The sequence below is a fragment of the Gekko japonicus genome, unplaced genomic scaffold, assembly GCF_001447785.1.
Source record: "Gekko japonicus isolate JY-2015 unplaced genomic scaffold, Gekko_japonicus_V1.1 scaffold532, whole genome shotgun sequence".
NCBI lineage: Eukaryota > Metazoa > Chordata > Lepidosauria > Squamata > Gekkonidae > Gekko > Gekko japonicus.
The window spans coordinates 221,621-248,563 of NW_015164198.1; positions in this window are offsets into that span (position 1 = coordinate 221,621).

A 26,943-nucleotide genomic window follows, 5' to 3' on the forward strand; every position below is an offset into this window, starting at 1 on the left:
GGTGTACCGTATTGTCAAGGGTTGGTTCCAGGGATCGCATTAACGTTGTGCTGAAAGTCTCCACTGGTTACCCATCTATTTCCAGGCACAATTCAAAGTGCTGTTTTTTAACCTTTAAGGCTCTAAATGTACTAGAGGGGCCGTCTCCTACTATCCCGCCTGTTAAGTCGGCTACTTAACAAGAGTCAGAGAGTGATTTCAGCCAGTGATTCAGCTTTAATGAGCAACACTTAACACAACCAGAACAGAACAACCAGAACAACCTTTGCATTGCAGCTGAGCTCCTTTTAAACTCTCCCGGGCTAATGTAGCCACGCCCTACTGTACATATCAACCAATAGGATTGTAAAGATAAAGTCCAATCACAGACGTTCCCTCTCAGGGAACTGGGTGTTAGGTGATTGGTCGGCTCTTCCTGGGCTGCCAATAGGAATTGAGGAATTAGGATCCTTGCCCAGGACGAAGCTTTGCATGGTGTTCCAATGAGTGAGTTCACATACAGTTTACATTGAATCCCTCTCAGGGAACTGGATGTTAGGTGATTGGTCGGCTCTTCCTGGGCTACCAATAGGAATTGAGGAATTAGGATCCTTGCGCAGGACGAAGCTTTGCATGGTGTTCCAATGAGTGAGTTCACATACAGTTTACATTGAATTGAATACACCACACTGCTTGCCAAGATCTGCCTCTCAACTCTTGCTCTTACTTTTGTTTGGCTTCCTGCTCCAGGTCCAAATCAAAGTGCTCCCTGGAGCAAAGAATGGGATGACTAGGATTTTTTTTCTTCTCCCCTCAGTACTCCTTCTTTCAAAGAAGGCTGGCAAACATACTGCAAAGGGATACAGAAGAAGCAGCGGGCAGTGGAATTATGCTGGGATTTGGCCTCAGTGAGTGCCCCACCAAACCTATCCTGGATGTTGGCGCTGGAAGAGTTACAAGTGGTTTCCATTCTTTCTACTCTGAGCTCATAAGCCCCAGTGGGCTTGTACAATGCACAGGTTTCTGCAGACGTACATATGTGAGTTCCACTTCCATCATTAAATTATGAAAATGAAGAGATACAGACATGTATAGAGGAGCCATATGAAGGAGTTGCCATATCATCTTTTTCAGCAGTTTGAGCAAGAAATGATATAATTTTCTCTCTGATTTGGACTCATGAATATAGTCTCATCATGCAAGAAATTAAATTATGATGGAGTTACCTTAAATTATATTATATTAGGAATGGTCAAACAAGCAGGGGTGGTGCTACAAGACTGACAGTAGATAGCATACTGTTTTCTACTTACACTGCAAACGGGGGGGGGAGAGATGGTCTATACAGGGCTGCATCCACACATTGTTGGATACTGCACTATTCACGCATTATTTTTTTCTCTGTGGACAAGATAGTCCAGGAGGCGAAGAGTTACTATTGTGCATCAGCAGCACAATATCCAATGCAGTCCAGAAAAGTTAAGATTGCCACCGTACAGCACCACCCTAATCAGTTACTCCACTTTTAGCAAGTTGGTTTCAACTGACTTAGACTTAAGTAACTCTGGTCCCTGCCACATGGCAGAAAAACAACGGGCAAAGTGCGGCTAATCAGAGCTGCACAAAATAGAGACGCCGCCGCGGTGGGATCCCTCGGATCCCCTGAGCCGCGGCGCCGTTGCTCCCCGGCACAATCAGATGCCGGGGAGGAAGCCATGGTCGGGAGGGGTAGGCTGCCGAACTGCACATGTGTGAGAATGCGCAGTTCAGCCAGGAGCCGGGGATGCGCCGGCGGAAGGACGCGCTGGCGATCCCACGGCCGGCCTTGATGCGGCCTTGCCGGAAGAACCACCTTGGTAGGTGGTTTATTTTTGCTGTGGAGTTTGGGGCGGAAGGGCCGGATCGGGGACGGGTGCGCAATGCTTCCCAGATGTTGCGGTGGGATCGCGCCCGTTTGCTGCGCCCCCGATCCGTCCCTCTCCCGGCCCAAAACCTCTCGTGTGACCGGGGCCTCTGTTACTCAGCTGTTACTTTAGCACAAGTCCATGCTGAGAAATATCTCCTCTTTGCATATATTATATTGGATGTCTCAGAGAAAGAAGAAAACTCTGGAGTCATGTGTAGGGTTGCCAGCTTCGAGTTGGGAAATACCTGGAGATTTTGGGGTGGAGCCTGAGGAGGGTGGGGTTTGGGGAGGTGGACAGGAGGGGAAGGACTTCAGTGGGGTATCAAGCCATAGAATTCATCAGCCATTTTTTCCAGGTGAACTTGTCTCTGGCACCTAGAGTTCAGTTGTAATAGCAGGAGACTTCCAACCACCACCTGGAGGCTGGCAACTCTTTGTGTATGGAATCTAATACGTTAGTGGCAAAGTATTCTCGAGACTTCTGACAGTGATTGAAGCTTACAACAAACATAGTACAGTTTATAAATGGGTACCCTCCAGAGTTTTAGGGGCTGTTTGCGCTGATGGCCTGTTTTGAGATTTTTGCACGGCTCCTTTGATACCTTCAGGTTGTTTCCTTCAAGTTAAACAAAAAACCCAACAACATTTAATTGAGTTGTGCTCATCCACTTAAACCCACATACACCAAAAAGACAATTTACATCTGCTACGTTTATTGGATTTGTCTGGGAAATTAATTCATCTGGGGATGTATAGGAGAAAGAAGGAAAGAACCTGCCTGAAAAGAATTAACTGTTAACTTCAGTTCAGTACTATTCCATCAGTAGATTTTGAGAACTACGGGTTTCTTCCACTTCCCAATTTTGCAATCAGGTGCTAACATCTTCTTTATTACTTCCAGTTTCCCTTGCCACCATGAGCTTTTAAGAAATCCCCTTTCTCTTCCCCCCAACCCTCCCTCCCTTGCCTCTAAAAAAACATCACTAACATTGGATTGTTAGTTAAAAACAGTAAATGGGCAATAATGGCAGTTCTTCCTTTTAATTCAAAAACAGTTAGTTAAGTGCCTTCCAATCAGCTTTAATGAGTTTCTTGTGAGCATCTTCCAATATTATTACAACATTAAAATGATATCACTTTAGGTAGCGGCAGTCCCACAGGGGTGATACAATGTTTTGCTTAACTATTATTGAGAATACAAGCAATACTAGAGTCACTGAGCTTTGGGAACACACCATTTTTATTCCATTTTGTTTGTTTTTCCTCCCCCCTGCCCCCCCGAGAGATGCACTCCAACTATATTTTCCAGTACCTAAGTAAAACTGATCACCATTCAGTCAATTGCCCTATGTAGGGTAGGCTTTGAGTTCTTGACATTGCCATCTTAAGGTGTTAGTTACACACTTCTCATTCAGCTGAAGTCAATGGGTTTAGAAGTGTGCAGCTCTGCTTAGAATAGCACTGTATGTAACTGGGAATGGATCTTTTTCATTATAATTTTTTCAAACAATTTATTGGTTTTCCCTTGCTTACTTCAGCTTAATAATGCTTGAGATGAGGGTGCGCATCAGGCTTGTATTGTCTACCTTTTCTTTCCTATATTTTCTATTTCTCTTTACCTGTGTTATATTTATAAAGCAACTCTGAATCTCTGATTAGTAATACATGGCTTTATTCTAGCTGATCCTTCTTCAGTTAAGGACCAAACATGAACTTTATACAGTAATCCTGAGTATGGAATATGGTTGGATCATATCCTGATCACCAGTCACAATCAGGCGGCTGGTTTTTAAATGACCTGTTTGACTTGCTCATAATTTAACTGCAGCTGGTGAGGAGGTTGCTGTACTTTTCTCCAATGTGGCACAGTACAGTACAATTGACTTTCATGTTAGCACACTGTAATGCTGTATGATAGAGGTTATTGTGGTGGACCACTTTTTAAACAGCCAAAACAAAGAGTTAAACCAACTGTCAAGCAGACAAACTGCTGGCAAATCCATGCCGTGTACATATATATAGCAAAAGTTAGACCATAGCATTGGCTGCCGATTTGTTTGGATCAGGAGGGTTGGGGTTTTTTTTTTACACATATGCAGTTTTGCAAACCTTGAAAGTTGATGTTTCTCCCCTCACTTCTGAATTTCATGTCTTAAAAAAGAAGTAAAAACTTTTTTAAAAAACTGAACTACTCAGCACATTTAGAAGCCCCCCCCCACCCAGAAGGAAAAAGAATGTTCTGAAAGCAAGCACACCCTGATCACTCTGGACAAAATAATAATAATAATCTTCTTTATGATCCCTGTGATGGAAGACAAACTATTCCAGAAAAGTCTTTCTTTGCACTTTCTGCTGGGAGTCAACTCTGTCATTAGTAGGACTGCCCTGACTGACTGTCTTCACATACTCAAGCGACTAAACATGAGCAAGCTCTTTCTTAAGAACATAAATGTATTGTGCTGGATCTGACTGTACTGCCTCAGCAGGATATATAGCAAGTATTACAGCAGGAAAATAAGTCATTTATCTTTAAAATAATGCATGATGGGAATCGTAGTTCATTAGCCCCTTGGGTCAGAGGCATTGGTTATGCATAGGTTCCTTTCAGGGTAGCTAGGAAGCCCACCAAACTTTTATTAGCCTTTATTTCATTCTTTGTTAGAAAATCACTAATGGCAAGGAGATGTACAGGTTCCAGGGGTGGCCTGCCAGTTGGCATCATGGCAGAAAACACACGGTCTGAGGCCATGTGTTTGCTGGGCTATACCCACTGGAAGACAATGCAGACCAATGGGCGGCCCTGTAGGCTGGTCTCAGATGAGAACAATAGATTACCTGGCCCAATGATGAGTCCCAGGGATGTGTGGCATCAGGATGGGCTTCCAGAAAGGCAGGGTCTGGATTTAACAATAGAATCCAAGTGTTGGATGACTGTACTGGGAGTGTCCATTGTGGAACAATAGCGTGGTCTGGCATTTCCCCTAGTGCCAGATAAAAGGAGTGATGTTTCTTAATGTGTGGCAGGGTGAACCTGAATGGCTGACCATTCACTAGACATAAAGAGTTAATGTTTACCTTGATAGGTCTGGCATAGGTGTAAGAATGCAGATATTTTAGACAAATATATGGAGACAGGATTACACCAAAGATACTTCCTGACATGGGTGTAACAGGAGAGGGGGGTGGAAATATGCAACACACTTCATTCATGACAACAGCACAGACCGGAGGCTTTTTGTCTCTGCCTGCCTGTACATTTGACAGTCAGCAGACTAGCCATTTGGTTAGCAGATGATGCCTAAGGCAAGGGCAGAGACTTGCCCATTCTTAGTCCTTTTTGGACTAAGCCGACAGGAGAGAAGAGTGGGAGGGGGGATTGCTTGCATGGGGAATGCTTAGCAGTGCAGCCAGCCTGAAGAATTCTTTGGCCTGAGTTTTCTTAGCCAAGATGTGGTTCACCTAGCCTCAAAGCAAAAAGACACTGTTTAAACCAAGCCTGGCTTCATAGGGCACTGCTTGTGGAGGTTCAGAGGTTGTTTTGAGGTCTCTCTCTCTTGGGAAAGACCACCCCAGGTTCAGTGTTAAGAATGCTGGCAACATCCACCCCAATTGCCACTTATCCCAAGTTGGTTTTATAAAGTGTTTTATCATATCATTGTGTTCCGCTTGCATTGGTGAGTTCCTTCTGTGGATGAAGCCCTCTGCTGAAGCAAAATGCTGTTGCACCAGCTACTAGAGTGTCTTGTATCAGCAGAGGGCTTGTTGCATCAAAGGAATGCACCATTGCCAGTGCAATACCATAGTAGGATCCAGCTCAGGAAGTTCTTTGAATAACCTTAGTCTTAAGTGCCACATATGGATAATATTGTTAATTACAAACTTGTAAAAACAGCCTTATAACCTTTGGGAGATTGGTTAAAATATCACATATATATTCCACACCCAAGAGGATCCACTTATCCACATGTGCAGGACATTTAAGTACAAATATTGCAATTCAAATTATAAAAGTTATCACAGAATCTGTACAATCAAGAGTACACATAGAGGCATTGTTATAAATGATCCTTCATCATCCATTCAGACATTTACTGCTGATTATCACCCATCTGTTTACCTCCATAATTAATGAGTTAACCTCTTCTGATAAGACTCTGGACCATGTACTTTTTTGAAACTTTTAAAAAACCATTTAAGGTTTTTCTTAAATGGATTTCAAATGGTTACAATGAGTAAATTACAATAGTGGACAGTTGGATTTTGATCTGTTTTAAATTCTATGGAACATAAAACATTATGGATTATGAGGTTATTAATTAGAAAGAACCAAGGCTATGCAACATACATGCATGGCATAAAAAGCCTGTCCATACTTTAGGATAGCTATGAGATAATATGCATGCCTAGGACAGAAGCTTTGGTTTCTGAATATCTTGAATATTTTTTAAAAAGGGAGCTCAAAGATAATCTTAGCAGAGGCCAGGTGTTGTTTTTTAAGTACCTCTGTGGAAAAGTCCCCATTTCCGATGCCACCTAATTTGTGACAGGGGAGATGCCCAGAATGTAAGAAAAACATGAGAGTTTTAGACTATAAATCAGTGGAGGAAAGAGGATGGAGAAAAGATGAGAGAAGGAGGGAAAGTAGATTAACCCAAAGAAGAGTTGTTGCAGGCAGTATTTTTCATTCTCTCTGTCTGATTCAAAATCAGTTCAAATGAAATACTGGGATTTCAGTTACATTTGTTCCGCTGATGTAAATGGTCCCCAGAAGATTTTCAATCCAACCACTTCAGCTTAACTGTTTTAGGGGTTGGAACGTTTGCTGCTTAACAGAACTGACAAAAGGTTCATTGACTTTAAATAAGGTCTCCCATGGATCACTGACTCAACAAGCCTTTCTTTAAGAGGCAGGCTTTCCCTGGCTTCAGAAGGAGTCTGGTTTTGATGCACGGCAAGCAAGTGGTTGACCAGCCACGGTGGCACAAGAAGACGTCCCAGCTGTAACATACAAAAAGCACACATTGAGCTAATAGAACCTTAAGGGAAGGTGGTTTCAATAAAGAATTCTCTTTATACTAGAGGCATTACTTAAGATTTATGTCCTGTAGACCATGATGACAACTCAATAATGATTGCTCCAGACCCTTATAGTAATAAGATTTAATATTGCAATGTTTCCAGAAATGTGCTTTTTGAAATATTATGAGTCAGAAAATGCTCTTCTGAAGCTGAACCTCATCAACAGATTTTATGGGTTTGAATTCAAAGAATTATAGAGCATGCTTTTTGAAATGGAGGGGGAGACTCTACCTGAGCAAATTAGTTAAATACTCCTTATTTACGACAGAGTGTAAGTTAGAATGCAATATATCTTTTTTTTTTGGAAGGGGGAGAACCTTTTCAAATTTACATTTTTGGACTAAAGTTGAACCATTTTCAGTTGTGTATTGCAGTGGTCTGTGAAGTTTCACACTGGAGTTTGCAGAGTATGTTTAAAACAGTAGAAATCTGGCAAAGCTAGTTCTGGAATTCTAGACTATTCTAATTAGTAGGGGGTTTGCTTCAACAGAGGCAAGGGGTTTTTTTTCTTTAAAAAAAGCCCAAATGGGAACTGAGTGTCACTCAAGAGTGGAGTGGAATCACTTACTAATGGATAGTATTTAACTGTTTCAGTTGTTTTTTAAACTATGCATTCTAGGGTTTTTACCTTTTTATTGTTTCCACCTGCCTTGGGTTCTGTGTCCTAAATAAATAAAAACCCTAAAGAAATAAAATGCTCTAAATGAATAAAACAATCTGTGAATAATTTTATTTAATAGCACTGTGCTTCCACCTTCCACCTTCAGCATTCCCTGGTAAGTGCTCAAGCCAGCCAAAAAAGAATTGCATTGGATCAAGGTCCTAGCTTCAAGGGAGTGGAAAAAAAGAGGGATATTTTTTCCAGGTGTAGCAATGGAGACAGCTTCCACCTTGCCAGTGTACAATATACATGGCCCTCAGTTCCTTGGATGTAGGGTGGGATACAAATTTGTTAAACAAATGAATTTAAAAACACAGAGAGTAGTAGACAGTACACAGAGGAAAGTGCTAAGGATGTCCTTAGTGCTATTAGAGCAGGATGTGAAGAAGGATTCTGAGCTGGTATTATTTGATGATTGTGGATGTGTCAATTTAGTGTTATTATTCTCTGTACCTTGCATGTATACACACTGGGGTTGCCAGCCCCCAGGTCCCAGTGGGGGATTCCCTGGTTTTGGGGGCTTCTCTCCACCACAGACCAGCTGGCCATCAGGGGAAACCCCACCCCAAAACAGGGAAGTCACCATGTGACCTCCCTGATTTGATGATGCCAGCTGGAAGTGATGTCATCTTGTAGGGGACATCGCGTGGGGGAGATGCTTTGGTTTTTGGGCAAACTCTATGGTTGAAGCCCAATTTTACCATGGAGTTTGCCCCCAAACCAGAGCATCCTCCACATCACATCCCTAATGCAATGATGTCACTTCCAGGTGCCATCATTGCATCAGGGACATTGTGCAACATCCCTGCCCATCCTTGGAACACCCCCTGAATCCCCCCACTGGAGCAGTAAGGGGACCTGGCAACCCTAATACACACAGACATGCACACTTTAAGTTGGATTCTGTGCCAGTTTTCCTTTGTTCTCTTGTTCTCTGCATACTTAGAAATAGAAGAAGTGGTTCTTTTTCTGTAAAAAGGGTCAGTGAGTCTTCCATCTTAAGAGCTTTCTTGCACTTACCTCTGACTAAACATGCTTAGGATAACCCTCTGATAGTACAACCCTAAGAACACTTTCCTAGGACTAAGATCCATTAAATACAGGGTTCATTTCTATAGTTTCTAACTAGGACTTGAATGATTTCATTTGGTTTCAAGGAAGAAGTTGGGAAGTAAAATTTGTAAGTCCTTCAGTATTTGCCTTACTAACTGTGCAATCCTATGGAGAATTACCCCAGTATCCTCTCAGGACTCGAACCATTAAGATAACAACAATTGCCAGTAGGTTGCAACCAATCCCCTCAAGGGATTTTCAAGGCAAGAGATGAGCAAAGTTGGCTTGCCATTTTCTTCCTCAGCATAGCACCCCTGATCTCCTGTCTAACCATGCTTAACTTCCAAGCTCTGATGACCTCGGGCTAGTCTGAGCTATGCAGGCTGCTTCCACCATTAGATTACAAATTTTAAAATGATTACTGACCTAGCAGGGGTTTGAAGGGACCCAGAAAAATGTCATTTTGCTTGCTTTGACAAAGTTATCACATCATTTATATCCCCATTTTTAAAAGGTTTTAAAAAAAATATTTGAAATATCGTTCACATTTTGTTAGGGAAATGAAGCACCATTCCAGGGCAATGCCACCAGGGGATTTTACTTACTTAAATACAGTAAATTGAATCCCTGTGATCATTTCTGTACATTGTTTTTCACTGGTTCCACCTTTCCCAAAACAGGCCTGAGCCTGACTTCTCCCTCTCACAATCCATGGTGGTCCCCAGGCATAGCAGTTGAGGTGGCATTTTGAACACATTTTGTTCTCTAGTGACAGAACTCTTTTCATCAGCAATTCCATCCCATGCAGAGATAACCCATACCAGAAATTCACATTTTCAAACTGGAAACAGTAGCTTTTCAAAATTCAATAACATCCCTAGAAAGACGCAGTCTCCAAAGTCTTTCAAAGCACACTGGGTCAGCCAGTGTTGTGAACCAGATAAGATTCCAAACCACTTTCAAAGACACTGTCTTCAATGTCTGGTGAGAAGGGATGAAGGCCTATGAAGGAAGGGGAAGACAGAAGAACATTAACCTAATAGAAGCTGGCACAACTTGCGATCTACCTACCAAGTATAGTTACCTGGAACTCAATAATTGAAACATTATTAGAATATTTTTAATACAGCTTGGATCCTATGAAGAATGGTTAAAGCACTAAGGGCTCTTTAGCTTGGAGAAACGATGACTGAGGGTTGACATGATTGAGGTTTATAAGACAATGCATGGGATAGAGCAGGTAGAGAAAGCGGTACTTTTCTCCCTTTCTCACAATACAAGAACTAATGGGCACTCAATGAAATTGCTGAGCAGTCGGGTTAGGACGGATAAAGGGAAGTACTTCTTCACCCAAAGAGTGATTAACACATGGAATTCACTGCTACAGGAAGTGGTGGTGGCTACAAGCATGGACGGCTTCATAAGCATATGGAGCAGAGGTCCATCAGTGGCTATTAGCCACAAGGTATAGATAGGGGTTCTGGGGCAAGTGATGCTCTGTCTTCTTGGTGCTTGGGGGGGTCAACAGTGGGAGGGCTTCTAATGTCCTGGCCCCACTGCTGGACCTCCTGATGGCACTGGTATTTCTGGCCACCGTGTGATACAGAGTGTTGGACTGGATGGGCCTTTGGCCTGATCCAACATTGGCGTCTCTTATGTTCTTATGATCCAACAGCACTTTCATTTCTATGACTTTTTCATCTCCCCCTCCCATGGCAGCCCCAAATGCCTCCTGAAATGCTGATTCTAGGGGACAAGGGATCCCAGGGGCAGCTTTCAGAGCATTTAGGGGTCAGTAGCAGAAGGACAATATACAAAGTGACAATATACATCCTTGTCGTACTCCTTTTCCTATGATTGGTTTAGCATAGGAAAAGGAAGTACGACAAGGATGTATATTGTCACCTTGCTTATTTAATATATATGCAGAGTACATCATGTGAAACGCTGGCCTGGATGAATCACAAGCGGGAATTAAGATTGCTGGGGAAAAGATCAACAACCTCAGATATGCAGACAATACCACTCTAATGGCAGAAAGTGAAGAGGACCTAAAGAGCCTTTTGCTCAGGGTAAAAGAGGAGAGCGCAAAAGTGGGCTTGAAGCTCAACATAAAAAAAAAACTAAGATCATGGCATCCGGCCCCATCACTCCTTGGCAAATAGAAGGGGAAGTCGTGGAAGTAGTGACAGACTTCACGTTCCTGGGATCCCAGATCACAGCAGACTGTGACAGCAGCCATGAAATTAAAAGATGCTTGCTCCTTGGGGGGAAAGGGATGGCGAACCTAAACAGCATGATAAAAATTAGAGACATTACCCTGCCAACAAAAGTCCTCATGGTCAAAGCAATGGTATTCCCAGTAGTCATATATGGCTGTGAGAGTTGGACTATAAGGAAGGCCGAGCGCCGAATAATAGATTCTTTTGAACTATGGTGCTGGAGAAGACTCTTGAGAGTCCCCTGGACTGCAAGGAGATCAAATCAGTCAATCCTAAAAGAAATCAACCCTGACTGTTCCCTGGAAGGCCAGATAATGAAACTGAAGCTCAAATACTTTGGCCACCAAATGAGAAGGGAGCACTCACTGGAGAAGACCCTGATGCTGGGAAAGATTGAAGGTCAAAGAAGACGGGGACGGCAAAGGATGAGATGGTTAGTGTCATCGATGCAACGAACATGAAACTGAGCAAACTTCAGAGGACGGCAGGACACAAGAAGGCCTGGCATGATCTGGTCCATGGGGTCGCAAAGAGTCGGACTCGACTGTGCGACTGAACAACAACAAGCAGAAGGAGGGAGGCATGACAAATCACACTCTGCTAAAAGAAACCAGTGAGTATTTTCAATAGTTTCCAAACAACTTTTAGGTTTAACAGCAGTTTGTCTCAGAAGAGACAAAGCAGGCACTTTTGCACTTCATGCTTCATAGGTGGATCTTTATCCACCCAGAGAAATGCTCCATGTATCCAAGCCATGCAACCGTCTATTTCTTTCTGAATACTAAGATACTGTACAACTAATATTCAAGTAAGCATAAATAATATCTGTTAAAAACTGAAGAACAGAAGATGTAAATTTAAAAGGCCTTCCAAAATAATAATATTTTCATACGATACTGCAAGGGGAATCTAAAGAAGGAACCATTCACAGTGCAGGGGGGAGTGAGTTCTACCAAGTGGGAGCAGCTGCCAATAAATCCTTCAAGTGGGTTCTTCAACCATATTTTTCTAACAGGGAGCTCCTGCAATGAGTCTTCATTGTCTCAGAGCAAGAGTTGGTATGTACAGAATTAATTAATTAATGTATGACATTGTGTGTGGAATAGCCAGGAGATCCCGGAAGGGATTGTTTGGCTGCCAAAGCTGTAGATCTTTTTTGGCACCACTAGGTGGTGAGCTATGCTTATTTTTAGGCTGAGAGTGCCGTGACTTGCCTAAGGTCACCCAGCTAGCTTCAAGTGGGGAATCAAACCCAGTTCTCCAGATTCAAGTCTGCTGCTCTTAACCACTATACCAAACTGGCTCTCATGGTATGTACATAAGCAGGTTGTCAAGTATCTTAAACCTAAGTTATTTAGGGCTTTAAAGGTTAAAACCAGCACTAGCCCCATAAACACACTGGGACAGCCCATGTTGTGAACCAGTTGAAGATTCCAAACTATCTTAAAGACAGCCCCATGTACAGAACATTCCAATAGCCCAATCTAGATGTTTCCAAGGCATGTGTGACTGTGGCCCTTGAAGTATACCTTTTCTACAAAAGGCTTTTGTTGTTCAGTCGCACAGTTGAGTCCGACTCTTCACGACCCCATGGACCAGCTCCCGCCAGGCCTTCCGGTCTTCCGCCGTCCTCTGAAGTGTGCTCAATTTCATGTTCGTTGCATCTATGACACTGTCTAACCATCCCATCCTTTGCTGTCCCCGTCTTCTTTGACCTTCAATCTTTCCCAGCATTAGGGCTACAACTGTAGAAAGATAGTTGGGAAAATGCACTCCTAGCTACTACTGTCACGTCACCTCAGCATCCAAGGTCAATAAGACATCCAAAAGCACACAGAACCTGAGAGCTTGCTCCTTCAGGAGAGGAATAGTACAGGATAGCTGAATACCTATTCCTGGATCAGACTTACACCTGAGCCTCATCAGTTCTGTTTTTATCTGAACTAAACTTCTGGTTGTTCACCTTCATCCCATCCGGTACAGCCTCCAGACAGAATTGATTGACAATAAGTTCCAGGCAGACAAAAGCGAGTTCTCCACACAAGAATGCATAATTAACTTATGGAATTCAGTACAATAAGATAATGTGGCGGTCAGTAGTCTAAATGGCTCTTTAAAAGTATTAGACACATTCAAAGAGGATATGCTTCTCCAAAGCAATGACCCATGAATGTCAATTTCAGCATCCCTCTGCATACCAGATGCTGGACACAAACAATGGGGAATGGAACAATGCCTTAATGCCCTGGTTGTGTGCTTCCTGGAGGAAAACAGGATGCTGGATGAGGTGGACCCAGTCTGATTCCTTAGGCTTTTTTTTTCTTTTGTTCTCCTCCTTATTTAAAAGAGGAAAACGAACAAAGGAAAACAAATTTCAAAGGCAATATTCTTTGTACATGAAGTGATATTCTGTCCTAAGAATGAAAACAGATTTTTGCACACAATACTTCTAGGTTGCTCAGTCAAATTTTATTCGGTTTGCAGCCAAGTTTTCTGGTGTGCAGATTTGCAATGAAAATTCTCTAATTGTAGTTTGTGAAATGCGCATGGCCAGCTAGCACATAAACAAACATTCTGCTCAGGTTCTGAATGAAAACAGATTTCAGGAGAGAGACAGGGTTTTTTTTCCTTCCAAAACAAAGGTTTATTTATTTTAGGTCTACTGTCAATCAGGACTCAAAAGCAGGGCTTAACTGGCTTAAAATTCCTTCTTGACTCCTGGTGAGCAGCGTGAAGAGGAAATAAGATCAAGTGTCCAGGTGAGAAGGAGGGTGGCCATGTCCTATAGTGTAGCTTTTTCCTTCCGCTGCACCACTGAACTAAATATACAGAGCCATATGTTCCTGCTGTCTCTGTTTATGAGAGACAGTCCCCATTTTCTTGCACCATTTCCCCATTTTTTGGCAATTGTCCCTGGTAAATGAATGTCCATAGTTTCTCTCTCTCTCTCTCTCTCTCTCTCTCTCTCTCTCTCTCTCTCTCTCTTTTGAATGAGAGAGAAATAGGATGCCTTTCTGAAAATTATACTGGGGTGTGTGTTTTGCTGGTAAAAGAAGGTGTGGGTTTTTTTCTTTCTCCCCCGGCTCTACAGAAGTTTTGTCTCTGCATGGGGCTAAATACATCTTACTGCATGGTAAGTCCACACACTTGAATTTAATGTCAGTAAAGCACTTTCCTTCCCATAAGCCTCGTAACTCCCTATTCAGATAATGAATGTTGTGTTGTAGCTATTCTGGAACAAATACAACCAGATCTACTGTGACATTATCATTTTAAGTAAAATAAAATCAAAAACCTAACCCTGTAGGTTAGCTTTTGAAACACTCTGTTTCAAAAGCTGATGAAGTGCAGATTACAGCAGAGTAAGTGCACAAAAGGAGAGGAATGTCTTGTGAAAGATGGGGCACTCCTTGATATGAGAAAAGGAATGCTGGGAAAACATCCCTGTTTCACCTGATATATTGGAGATGCAGAAAAGCACACGGTACTTATATAATTTAGTTTATTGCAGAAGCATAAATCTAAATTGCATCTGTGAAATTCTTCTAATCAATTAGTATGTTCTAAACTGCTAAATGGATGGACCAAAATGTAAATCCACAAACCAAAGAACTACATGTCCAGAAATGCCGTGTCCCGGGACCCCTGTTCCCCATTGCCACTTAACAGGCAAGTGGGGGGCGGGGCAGTGAAGGAAGAAGAAGAGGAGATTGGATTTATACCCTGCCCTTCACTCAAAGTCTCAGAGTGGTTTACAAACTCCTTCTCCTTCCCCTCCCCACAACAGACATCCTGTGAGGTAGGTGGGGCTGAGAGAGCTCTGAGAGAACTGCTCGTTCAAGAACAGCTCTGACAGAACTATGACTTGCCCAAGGTCATCCAGCAGCTGCAAGTGGAGGAGTGGGGAATCAAACCTGGTTCTCCCAGATTAGAGTCCATGCACTGAACCACTACACCAACTGGCTCTCTGAAGGGGGCTCCTTGGTGTCTCAGGACTTGTCACTTCCGGTAAACTTCTGCCCCAACTCAATAGTAGGGTTTTGGGTGAGTCCTAGAGCATCACCCTGGCCCAATGAGGCCACATCTTTTTTTTTGTCCAAAGTGACCTCATACTTCCTGAAAAAGAGACGCTCAGAAGAATGCAGAGATATGCATCAGGAGAGGAGTGGGTGGGGGGGTCTCTTGTAAAAGGAGATCATATGCCACAGGGAGCTCATTTGGTACATTCTGCCCTTTCTGCATTCTTCATTTCTTCCATTCCATTGTCTCTAGTCCTCCTGGGCAGCTAAGGTGACCCACTTCTGATTCCTTGCCTGAGATTAGCATGAGCAGCCGACTAAAAAAATGACAACCCTGCCCAACCTTGTCTTGTACATTTAACAGCAGCCTAGCATGCAGAAATATGCACATAAAAATAAGAATGATCACCTGCTAATATGATAGGAATAGTGTCGACAACCCCTCCTGTGGCACCCCCAACGCCAGTAGCAGATATGGATACATGAAGCCACCTTATACTGAATCGGACCATTGGTCCATCAAAGTCAATTTCGTTTACTGAAACTGGCAGTGGCTCTCAGGGGTCTCAAACAGAAGTTTTTCATGTCACCTACTGCCTGGTCCTTTTAACTGGAGATGCTGGGGATTGAACTTGGGAGCTTCTGCATGCCAAGCAGAGGTTCTACCACGGAGCTACAGCCCTTCCGTACTTCTTATCTCCACAATTTGTCCCTCACCCACACAAGGCATGTTCTGCTGACGCCACTCAGGGAACTTGTGCTACCATCAAATGAGAAGCTGAAGGTTTCACCAGGGGATGTGAGCAATAAGATGTCCATAGCAATTCTGATCCCCTGATTATGCACATCCGCCATGTGTGACACTGCAGATACATAGGCATGAGAGATTTCCTTTTGGATCCCCTTAGACATTCGTTACGTTCAAACATTACAGCCATGTGTACCAGGAGCCCAGCAATAGAAGCATGCAGTGCCATGATGCTCCTGATATGTGCAGTTGCCATTTCTTGTGAATTGGATGTGGTGTGGATTTTTGGTGTGCCTACAGCTTTGGTGCTATGGTATCAAATCTCCATCGATGTAGAAAAATCCATGCATTGCCATATTCACATGAAACGGTGACAGCACATATTGAGAGCACCATGAGCAGCATGCATTCTCAGTGGTGGGCTTCTGATATGCCTGGATGTAATGTCCAAAAGGGATTCTTCTTTTACCAGGCAACTCACAAAGGCAGAAGCATTTTGAGCGGTGTTGAGGCAGCTGCATTTGTGTTGCAGAGAGAATACCAAAGGGGGACCTTAGATTGCTTTGCCTAACATCCATGCAGCTTTGTAGAGCCCTGTTTTAGTCAGTTTGATAAGGTAGCTGGGAAAGATTGCCCCCTTATATTTGTTCACACATCTAATGAGTTCCTCAGAGTGCAGACACCCACTTTCACAGGTTCCTCTCTTAGAGTTCAAGACAATCAAAGCCAGCTGCACAAATGTTTGAGGAAAAGGTGAACAAAATCAGAGGGGGGGTTGAAAGGGGAACAGAGAGAAAGAGAGAACTCAGAACAAGATGAGATCAAACACTGTTTAAAATTCTAAGACAAGTTCCTGCATATTTCCCCCCCATTCCTTTGTGTAGTTATTCTTTCAGTATATCATGGGCCAAAACAGGAGTCTGGTTCTTATATACATTTTAAAATACATATATACATATCTCACACAAAGAACATTTCTCAGTGTGTGTGACATATTTCTTCCAGAAAGACTATTCATGGTAGTTAGTCACACTTTAAAAATCAATTTTATTAATATCATATTTAAAGCTGTTCACATTTACCCCTGTTGACTTCCATTGTTTTTCTTGCATTTGATCTTTATTTTTAAAATATGCTTCCCATTAACATGGAACACAGCCCTGTGTATTCAGAGACTTCTCAATTCCCCCCCCGCCCATTTTCCTCTGGAAACGCCACTTCACACACAACTTTGCTCACTCACGGACCACACTCCTGCCTTTGATAAGACTGCCACAGAATAAATACACGTTGTGAAAACGGGTCATTTCATAGAAAAAGAGGTGCAGGAGCTCATTAGCATAACTCATTAGCATAACTTATTTGCATATGCCACACACCCCGACATCACTGGAAGTGTGTCAGAAGGCAACACCCACTGCTCAAGCTCCACTGGACTGTTTTGGATTGCTAGTTATTGGGGGAACGTGCAGATCTGTCCTCACAGAGGAGGGAGAGCTTGTACCTGAATAAAACTTGGTCTTAAAGGTGCCACTGGACTGTTTTGGGCCGGGGGGGGGGGGGCTCTGCAACTTACCTGGCTGCTTCTTGCTCTGACTGAGGGCTGCTGGGAGCAGGGGGTGGGGCTTGCTGCATGTGCCCACCCCCTGGGCTCTTTACTGCCGGAGCTCCGCTCCTGTGCGCTCCTGCAGGAAATGACCCCTGTGTGAAACAGGGATCAAATTGAGCATTCAGTGGGAAAGCTCCACCACCAAATTCGTGAGCTCATCAAGAGTGGCATTGGTCAACTATAAACCAAGTTTCCCAGTTAGCCTTTGGAGCTATGGGATTGATGGTGAGTGGGAGGGAGAAAATGAACCCCCAGACTGCTGGAAATAATGCACTGAAAAGACACAATACTTGGTTTCTTCCAAACTGCAAGGAAGGTTGTGTTAAAAGAGCTGGCTGATCATTATTTCACAATCTGGGTAACACAGAAATATCTCTTTGTTTGGCCTGTTCTCATGACACAATATTAGCCTTGGGGTATATCGTCCTATGTGACTGATCCTTGCCCAGTCAGCCATTTGGTAAATGAACAGCAATCAAGAAAGTGAGTTGTGGTTCCTGGAATGGGAAATTTTAGTAAGCTGGTGTTGGGCATGGTGACCACACATCCGTTTACAGAGAAGCAAACAGAAGGAAGGAAGAAGCAGTGGCCCTTTCTGCACTCTCCTTTTAATCCATGTTCACCACGGTGTCCTCAAAGCAATTCTGCACTAAAATTGAGTTCAGCCTTCTTTTTATTCTGGGGTCCCCCCCCCCATTCTGCATTACATTACCTCCCTGTTTCAGCCTGCTGTTGCCCAGGGTTATTTGGATGCTGTTTTGCTGTGGACTTAAATTGCCTTGACTCAAACACTGAGAAAATCCAGAGTGGCAGGCAAATGTGGAAAGGACCAAGAACTTTCCCCGGTCCCTATTCCTCATGTGGTTGCTGCTGGTCATTGGTCATAGCTTTGTTACTGTTGTTAGGGAATCTTACAAAATTGTACAGTACACTACAACTTTACTGTTGACTTCTCTCTGTTCTTCCAGGGAAGTGTGCCACTATGTTTTTCCCCCTACAGACTTAGAGGCACGTAGAAGGAAAATGTTTACCTAGAACTTAACATTTCAAAATGTCTTTGATAGGATTCTGTGTTCTATCCTTTCTTCAGGCTTCACCAGAGCTTGGCCCCCCTTTCTCAAATTACACTGACAGCAGCCTTTTGGGCACATGTCTTTTGTTCATCAACATGGTAAAATAGGGAACACACCAACTAAACACAAACCCTGGCCAAATGTTTTCCTTATAAAAAGGAAAGATTGCTTGATTTAATGTGATGCTACAGTGTACGGAATCAATCAAGCAACTGTTTAATGGTTTCCAAATACTATGAATGGTTCTAAGGAAGTGCTGATTATGGTTGCAGTCCTCTGTGTAACTTATTTCAGAATAAGTCTCCCTAAATTCCGCAGAATTCAGTTGTACCAGGGTTGTGAGACCTTGAGGCTCCAGTGGTGGGCATGGGTAGAAATTGCCTCACTGTGATGTCACAACATCATTTCTAGGTGGGGAAAAATAAAAACAGTTGACATTACTGTGTCAAGATGAATGCTCTAGGAATCATAGCCATCCATATGGTTTGACCATAGAGATCCAGGGGATTCCTAGAGCATCACCACAACATTGTGGTATCACTGCCAGTTTTTCAGCTGGAAATGACGAGGCATTGCACAATACTGTCCCCCCCCCATTTCCCCCTACTGCTCATTTGAGCAGCAACAGGGACCAAGGAGAATCAGTGGGAGCCCTTCCACCTGAAGCAGGTAAGGGGCATCCAAATCCTTAAATGAAAACACAAGACAGCCATATTTGGATTAAACTGGGTTTAAAAGGCTAATCAATATCATTACATGTTCACTGCTCTGACTTCATTGATTTGAAATTGTGTAATCCACCTAGAGTGTGAAAGACAGTTTATTGATGAAGTTAAATAAATAAATAAATAAATGTGGATTTCTACATGGATCTTCTTTTAAAAGTGTGTGGCTGGTTTAACACCCCCCCCCCACATTTCAGCCAGGAAAGAAAGGGATTTGTCCACAGGGTGGGAAGAATCCTAGGGTAAAACATGGTTGCACTTACCTGTAACTGATGTTCGAGTGTCTTCTGTGCTGGCACACATGGGACTGCCTGAAGGCAGGCCTGCCACCAGGGCCGGCCCGAGGTTTTTTTGCACCCTAGGCGGGGCTACCTTCTGGCACCCCCCGTGCACCCAATTATGGGGTTGCCAACCTCCAGGCAGAGCCTGGAGAGAAGGAAGTCCTACTTCTCTCCCCCTTTAGGCGAGCAAGGAGGCAGCGGCGAGGTTTCCGGGAACCCAAACCAAAACACCCCACATTTGGATTTACAAAAGCTGACCCCGGACGGAGGGGGAAGGCGAGGCAGCCTTGTGCTCCTCTTTCGCGCGCCCCCATGCCACATGGCTGGGAGCAGCAATAGCACGTGGGCTTTTGGCGGGGGGAGGCACAATTCGGCACCCCATCCAGGGCCCGGCACTTTAGGCGAATGCCTAGTTCGCCTAGTGGGTGAGCCGGCCATGCCTGCCACGGAAGAACATTCCAAGAGCTTCCTCAATCTTCTAGAGCACTGAGTCCCCCTCCCCTCGCAGAGAAATTGCGAAAGGTTTCTCTTTCCCGCCCATTTGGTCATGTGACGAGGGGAGGGGGAGGCACCTCTCTCTCTCAGTCCTAACCTGCCGCCGTGGAGAAGTAGAATTATCGTCCACAGCGGGGAAGGAGGGAGGGATGTGTGCCAGCACAGAAGACACTTGATGAACAACAGTTATAGGTAAGTGCAACCATGTTTTCATCATCGTGTCTTCTGTGCAGTCCCACATGGGAGTTTAGCAAGCTACACATGACACGGAGGCATTTGTGGTCGAAACCGTTCTTTTAAGTAACGATTGTAACACTGCAGTACCCATAGCCTCCTGTTGAGAATCAACATCAAATGCATAATGTTTTATGAACATCAGAGGTGACAATCCTGGTACCCTTGGTAGAGGGCAAAGCTTGTGCTGGGCTAGGGATAGTAGCAACGGGAACCCGGGGTGTCAAGGCCATAGCGGGGCTATTAAAATGCACTTGGTTCCATCCTGGACTAACTTTGTTAGTACCCCAGGCAATAGGGGAAAGGGTGGGAAGGCGTAGAACAGGTTGCCTGACCATCTCGGGAGAAAGCCCTCTCCTAGACAGGTCCCCTGTCTTTGTGACCTTGTGCAGAACAGCGGGCACCTGGTGTTTGCGGTTGACGCAAAAAGATCTATGTCTGGGAACCCCCATGCTTGAAATATCGGGTCCAGGTATCTGAGAGGGATGGACCACTCGTGGGCCCTTAGTACCCTTCTGCTCAATATATCCGCTAGGGTATCTTGGCGACCCGGGACATGTATGGCTATCAGGTGAAGGGCGTATCTCACTGCTCTGAGTTCGAGTCTATTGATATGAAATTCAGTTTCATGACAGGACCACTGACCACTCAATTGTCTAGTTTCACAGTGTGTTCCCCATCCTTACAATGACGTGTCTGTGAAGACCTGCATGTCGGGTAGTATGGGCCCTATGACAAATTGCAATCCTGTATCCACCAATCAAGTGAATTCAGGATTGGTCGTGGGATGGACAAGAACCTCCGTTGGGAGTCTGACTCAGAGGTGTAATTTCTTATAAACCAGTTTTGTAATGGCCTCATGCGTAGCCCGGCATAAATGACCGTGGCTGTCGTGGATGCCATCAGGCCTAGCAGCCTTTGTATGTGCAAAGCTGTCTGACACCGTTTGCAAAGAATGGCCCTGGTTCTCTCCGTGGGTAAAGAAAAAACGTTCTATGAGCTACTGGGTCTAACCTTGCCCCTATGAACAGTATAGACTGAGCAGGTGTGAGTTTAGATTTCGAGAAGTTAATGACAATACTCCACCATTGTAGAGTTTGCAGTGTGAATTGAATCTGCTCTAGGAGTAACTGCTTGGACTCAGATACCAGCAACCAATCATCCAAATATGCGTATATCGCACATCCGTGAAGTGAAAAGTAAGCCACTATTCAATCCTCTCAAATCCAAGATGGGTCTAAGACCACCCTTCTTCTTCTTAATCAAGAAGCAATTAGAATAAACACCACAGTTCCCCTCATCATTAGGGACTACCTCTAGAACACCTTTAGGCAAGAGTGTCTGAATCTCCATGTTCAAAGCATCATCTTGTCTAAGTGAGGTGAGAATCTCAAATGACACAGGCGGGCTATATTTAAACTCAAGAAAATAACCAACTTTTATTATTTTCAAAAACCAAGTATCTGAACCTATCATAGACCAACTGTGGTGAAGAGAGGGGGAATTTCTCATTGAGAATCCCTAGAACGGGAGAAACCTCCTCCAGGGGAGCGAGAATGCATACCACGCTGCCTAGGCTGTTGACGTTTAGACAGGTACGGTTGCTGAAAGGCGCCTCTGAAAGGTTGAGAGGCAGTAGTTGAAAAGCGGTAGCCCTTCCCCGTATTAGGGAGTTGGAAGTGCCTAGGAAAATACCCTGGCTTTGAAGGCTGTTGTTGTGAGGTTAATCCCAGCGATCTGGCAGTGAATTTTGTCTTTCTAACTTTCTCTAGTACCTCGTCAGTTGACTCGCTAAAGAGGAGCTTGCCCTCGAAAGGCAGATCCTCGACACGAGCTCTCGTGTCTGGGGGTAGGGCAGAAGTTTGCAGCCATGAATGTCTGCAGAGAACTATGGCCGAAGAATTTACTTTGCTGGCTGCATCCGCAGAATGTCTAGCTGCATTGAGTTCCTGCCTGGCTAAACGAGCGCCCTCGGCTTGTACCTGTTTGGCTTGATCTCTCTTATCGTCAGCCAAGGCATTTAAAAATGGGGTCAACTGTTCCCATAACATAACCTGATATCTGGACACGATAGCTTTAAAGTTAGCTATTCTCAGGGTCAGCACTCCGGAGGTATAAATTTTTCTCCCTAAAACATCTAGCTTCCTACCTTCCTTGTCTAAAGGGGAGGATTTTGGGCCACCCGTCTGTTTAGATGGAATCACCTCAGCCACTATTGGGCTGAGGATGGTGGTATAAAAAGAAGGCATCATCCTTCGTGATTTTGTAGAGGTTTTCTACCTTCCTAGCAGAACCCGTGACTAAAGCCGGTCTTGCCCAGTTATTACGGGTAATTTCCCTAATGCCCTTTACCAAGGGAATAGCCACTGGCCCTGAATCATTGGAGTATAAAATTCCTAAGACTGGATCCTCCTCCAAAGGTTTGGGGGAGACATAATCAATCTTAAGGGCCTTAACCATACGAAGGAGTTGTTCGGAATAAACCCGCAAGTCCTGTGTAGGAGATATCGGAGTGGGATCGCCCACGGTATCATCTGGAGATGGAAGACAGGTATGCTCTGAGTCTGAGTTAGTCTCGATGTCAGAGGCCTGTTTAGAATGTAGCAGCTCTGGCTGCAAAGCATCGTCCTGTCTCTCTGGGGAACTTGGACGCGTGGTGGACCGAGACCTAGCTCGACCTGTGGCGTGGCTTAGGGCACAAAGATTGTGCGACGTAGGAGGAGTACGGTACCAAGGTGGCAAAAACCATGGGGGAGCATGTTCCCAATCAGGAGGATAACCCCCTGAAGTGGCCTCTCCTCTCCTGCTGCCGGAAGAGCAAGACCTGGAGGATTTGCAAGACGACTGAAGGCTGATGACGTCAGGCTTTGGTCCTGAAGGTGAATCTGGGGAGCGTGTATGACGCCAACGGAACTCTTCTGGGCTCGACGTCGAAGAGCGTTGACGTCGAGAGCTCAGAGATCGACATTGAATCGACCGCGAACGCCTTGACGTTGATGCGGTTGGAGGAGAGGTCTGACGGTTCGTCGACGTTGAGGCGGCATCAACGTTGATCGCCTTTGCCACTGCGGATACTGACGGCTCCGACGACGGACGCAACGGCGTAGACGGCGTGATTGCCCTTGTGCTTTTCGTAGGCACTTTTGGGGACTTAGTCTTGCCCGTTTTTGCCTTTTTCGAAGGCGGCTGGGCTGAAACGGATTTCCTCCGATCTTTCCCTGCCGAGCTTTGCTTCAGCTTGTGGGATTTAATAGGACTCTTAGAAGAGTCATTCACAAGTCCTGAGGGAGAGGGAGTGCTGGGTCCGACCGACAAAGCTTGCTCCCAAAGGGCCGCTTTATGTCTCAGTGCCCTGTCTTTTTTTATTTCTAGGGGTTAACATACCACAAATCTCACAGGAGCTGTTATTGTGGCCTTCTCCCAGGCACAGGAGGCACTTGAGGTGATCATCTGTGGTAGCCATTTTCATTCCACAAGCTTGACATTTTTTGAACAAAGCCATGGAACTCCAAACGTTTAAGGTAAGTTTTCTGAGGAAAATCAGCTTTTGTTTTAAATCCTTTACACTGAGGTAAGTAGCTGTAGCTCTGGAGACGTCCTTCCTTCACGGCAGCAAAAAAAGGACTGAGAGAGAGAGGTGCCTCCCCCTCACCTCGTCACGTGACCAAATGGGCGGGAAAGAGAAACCTTTCGCAATTTCTCTGTGAGGGGAGGGGGACTCAATGCTCTAGAAGATTGAGGAAGCTCTTGGAATGTTCTTCCGCGGCAGGCCTGCCTTCAGGCAGTCCCATGTGGGACTGCACAGAAGACACGATGATGAAGACTGTGTTTAATGGTTTCCCTTGCTCAAAAGCCAGTCGAATCTGACTCTAGGGGGTGGTGCTCATTTCTGTTTCCAAGCCAAAGAGCCAGTACCGTCTGAACACTGCTCCGTGGTCCTGTGGCTGGCATTACTAAATGCCGAGGTGCATGGAATGCTGTTACCTTCCCTCTGAAGCACTACCTATTTATCTATTTGCAATTTCTTGCTTTCGAGCTGCCAGACTGGCAAGAGCTGGGGCCAGAGACAGGAGCTCACTCCATCACGCGACACTCGGGTCTTGAACTGAAGGTCTGCAGCTCAGCTCAGCGTCTTAACCTCTAAGCCAACACAGCCCCCAGACTGATTACACAAGGTAAAACAGCCTACTTGGGCTTCAATTGACTACATTCAGCATCATCATAAATTTACCTCAACACTGTAAGGTCTGCTGAGTATTTCTGTCTGCTCTCAGCCTTTAAAGAGAACTGTGCTTCTTATCTGGGTTTTGAGAGATACTTTGGACTTTGCTGCCCTTTATTTCCCACATGAGATGAATCTCCATTTTTTACTTCCTCTTCCCAGGATGCAAGTGCTAAAATTGGACACCAGCAGCAATTCAAAAGGAAAAACCCACATCGCTTAATCACAAATAATGCTAACAAGAACTGTGGTCTAAAGACGAGAACCTGAAAAACCTTTTCCCCCTCCCTGGTTGTTTTTTTTTTTTTTTTGGGGGGGGGTGACATCTAACCTGATGAGGAGATCTGGTGAGCTCAGAAACTTGCACAATGTTTTGCATCACTTTGGTTAGTCCTAATAATACTTCTTGTTGTTATCATTTTGCAAATAGCCTGCATCCTTTAGTGCCTCAGGGTACTCACCAGTTAACACCAGCTGTGTGGAACAGTCTGCATTCCATGTTGTACATCACACTGAGCACTGTTCCTACAGGGGAGGGTGGTTTAAAATCCAATTTCAGAAATAAATAAATAATATTACTGCCGTCCCTACTTTTGGCCTAACCAGTCACAATATCTTATCTATAAACATCACCACACAAGAACAATGTGAAGCAAGCAAAAAATGGTCCCCTACTTAGGGTTGTGAGTAGGGCTGCCAAGCCGCGGCGGGGGATCAGCACGTCTTCACAGGATCCCTGCTGCGGGGAACAGCGATACACGTTGCACCGCCATCGCCAGGATGTGACGCTATGCATCGCTCTGGCAACGGGGCTGTTTGGAGTCCCGTTGCCAGAGTGACGTATAGCGTCACATCCTGGCGACGGCGGTGCAATGTGTATCGTTGTCCCCCGTGGCAGGGATCCTGTGAAGACGTGCAGATCCTCTGCCGTGGCTTGGCAGCCCTAGTTGTGAGTACCCCCCCGCCTCTGTCAAGGGGGCCTTAAGTGTTGCCATCTCCAGGTTGGGAAATGCCTGGAGATTTGGGGTGGAGCCGGGGGGTGGACAGAGACCTCACTGGGGCACAATGTCGTAGAGCAGGGGTGGCTAAACTTGCTTAATGTAACAGCCACACAGAATAAATGTCAGATGTTTGAGTGCCGCAAGACATGAACAAATATCACACACAGATTTTTATTGAAAAATATGCAGATTTGCTTTCTATTAACATTAAATTAGACTGTGTGAAAGAGCCGCACTCCTGAAGTGCAATTTGACCACCCCTGTCATAAAGTCTACCCTCTAAAGAATCTGTTTTCTCCAGGAGAACTGATCTCTGTTGTCTGGAGATGAGCTGTAATTCTGAGCCAACTGTAGGATGCCAAACAGCCCTACTCAGCCCCTGAAGGTCACCACTTAAGTATATGTTGCCCCAGGATGAGGGTGGGTGGGTCAGTAGCACACAGCAAATCAGCAAGCTGGAGCTCATTTTAAGGCACACTATCTAACCTTCCTATTGGCTGGCCCTAGTTGGAGCACTGCCGATAGCCTTTCATGTCACAGCAGAACAGAGGAGCTGGCACAACAGCATCCATGACTTCAATAGGTATGGATGAATTTCTGATTAAAATGCACAGGAGTGGGCTGCATGACAATTACTGTCTCTTGCAAAATTTATCGAGCCGTCTAGTCAGCTGACAGGTAGGAGTTTAAAAGTGAATGCTACACAATGGACAAGAATGTTTTCACTATACAAAAGGACAGTCTGGAAAGCATAACCTTTTGACAGGGTGCAGGTTCAAGAGGAACATTTTCATAATTAAGATGGCTGCCCTGTTGCATACGCGATAGGTATATTTCCATAGCTGATATGAAATTCATTTTCTTCTTGCCACTCCACATGACACGACCCTTTGTTTGCTTAATGCATTAAGAGATCAATTTTGCAATCTATTTAAAACTGATCTTTCTTCACCACACCTAATCTTGTTTATATTACCTCTGTCAAAAACTGCAGCTTTTCTATGAAAATAAAAATCCTTTCCATCCTCTTTTGCCCTTTTACTGAGTAATCACTTATAACTTCTTGAGCAATATTATTATTTTCAATGTATTCAGTTCAGATTAGGTACCGTTTCTCACCTTGTCTCTACAGACAAGTTTCTTATCAGAACTATGTTTGAATATGTGTTTGCTTTGGAGCTACTGCAAAAATTATTGCACTGATTCTAAGTATATGGATTTCAGAAGCAGGTCCAAGTTAGTAGACTTAAGCCTACATGTCCAATCAGTCAGATCACATAGATGCAGAATAAATCAAAGGATACACTTTCATAAGGCATCACAGATTAGAGTCAATTCCATTTTAAAAGTTAGAACTTCCTCCTGTTAGTTTGTCTTCTTTTGTAACTATCTGATTAGAAAAAATCCTTTTTCAATAGTTTGAGGAGGAAATCATCCATCATTATTAGAAATTATGGCTTGGATCCCATGACACCCTTCCACCAAGTTTTCCTCCAACAGAGGACTTCCTTCAATAAAGAAATACTTTTCTGACAGAGAAAGCCTTTCTCCACTAGAAAAAAACTCCATTGGAGAGGTTCTCTATCAAACAAAGATTTAATTTTCTGAATAATACAATAACAGTAGGCAAAGCTAA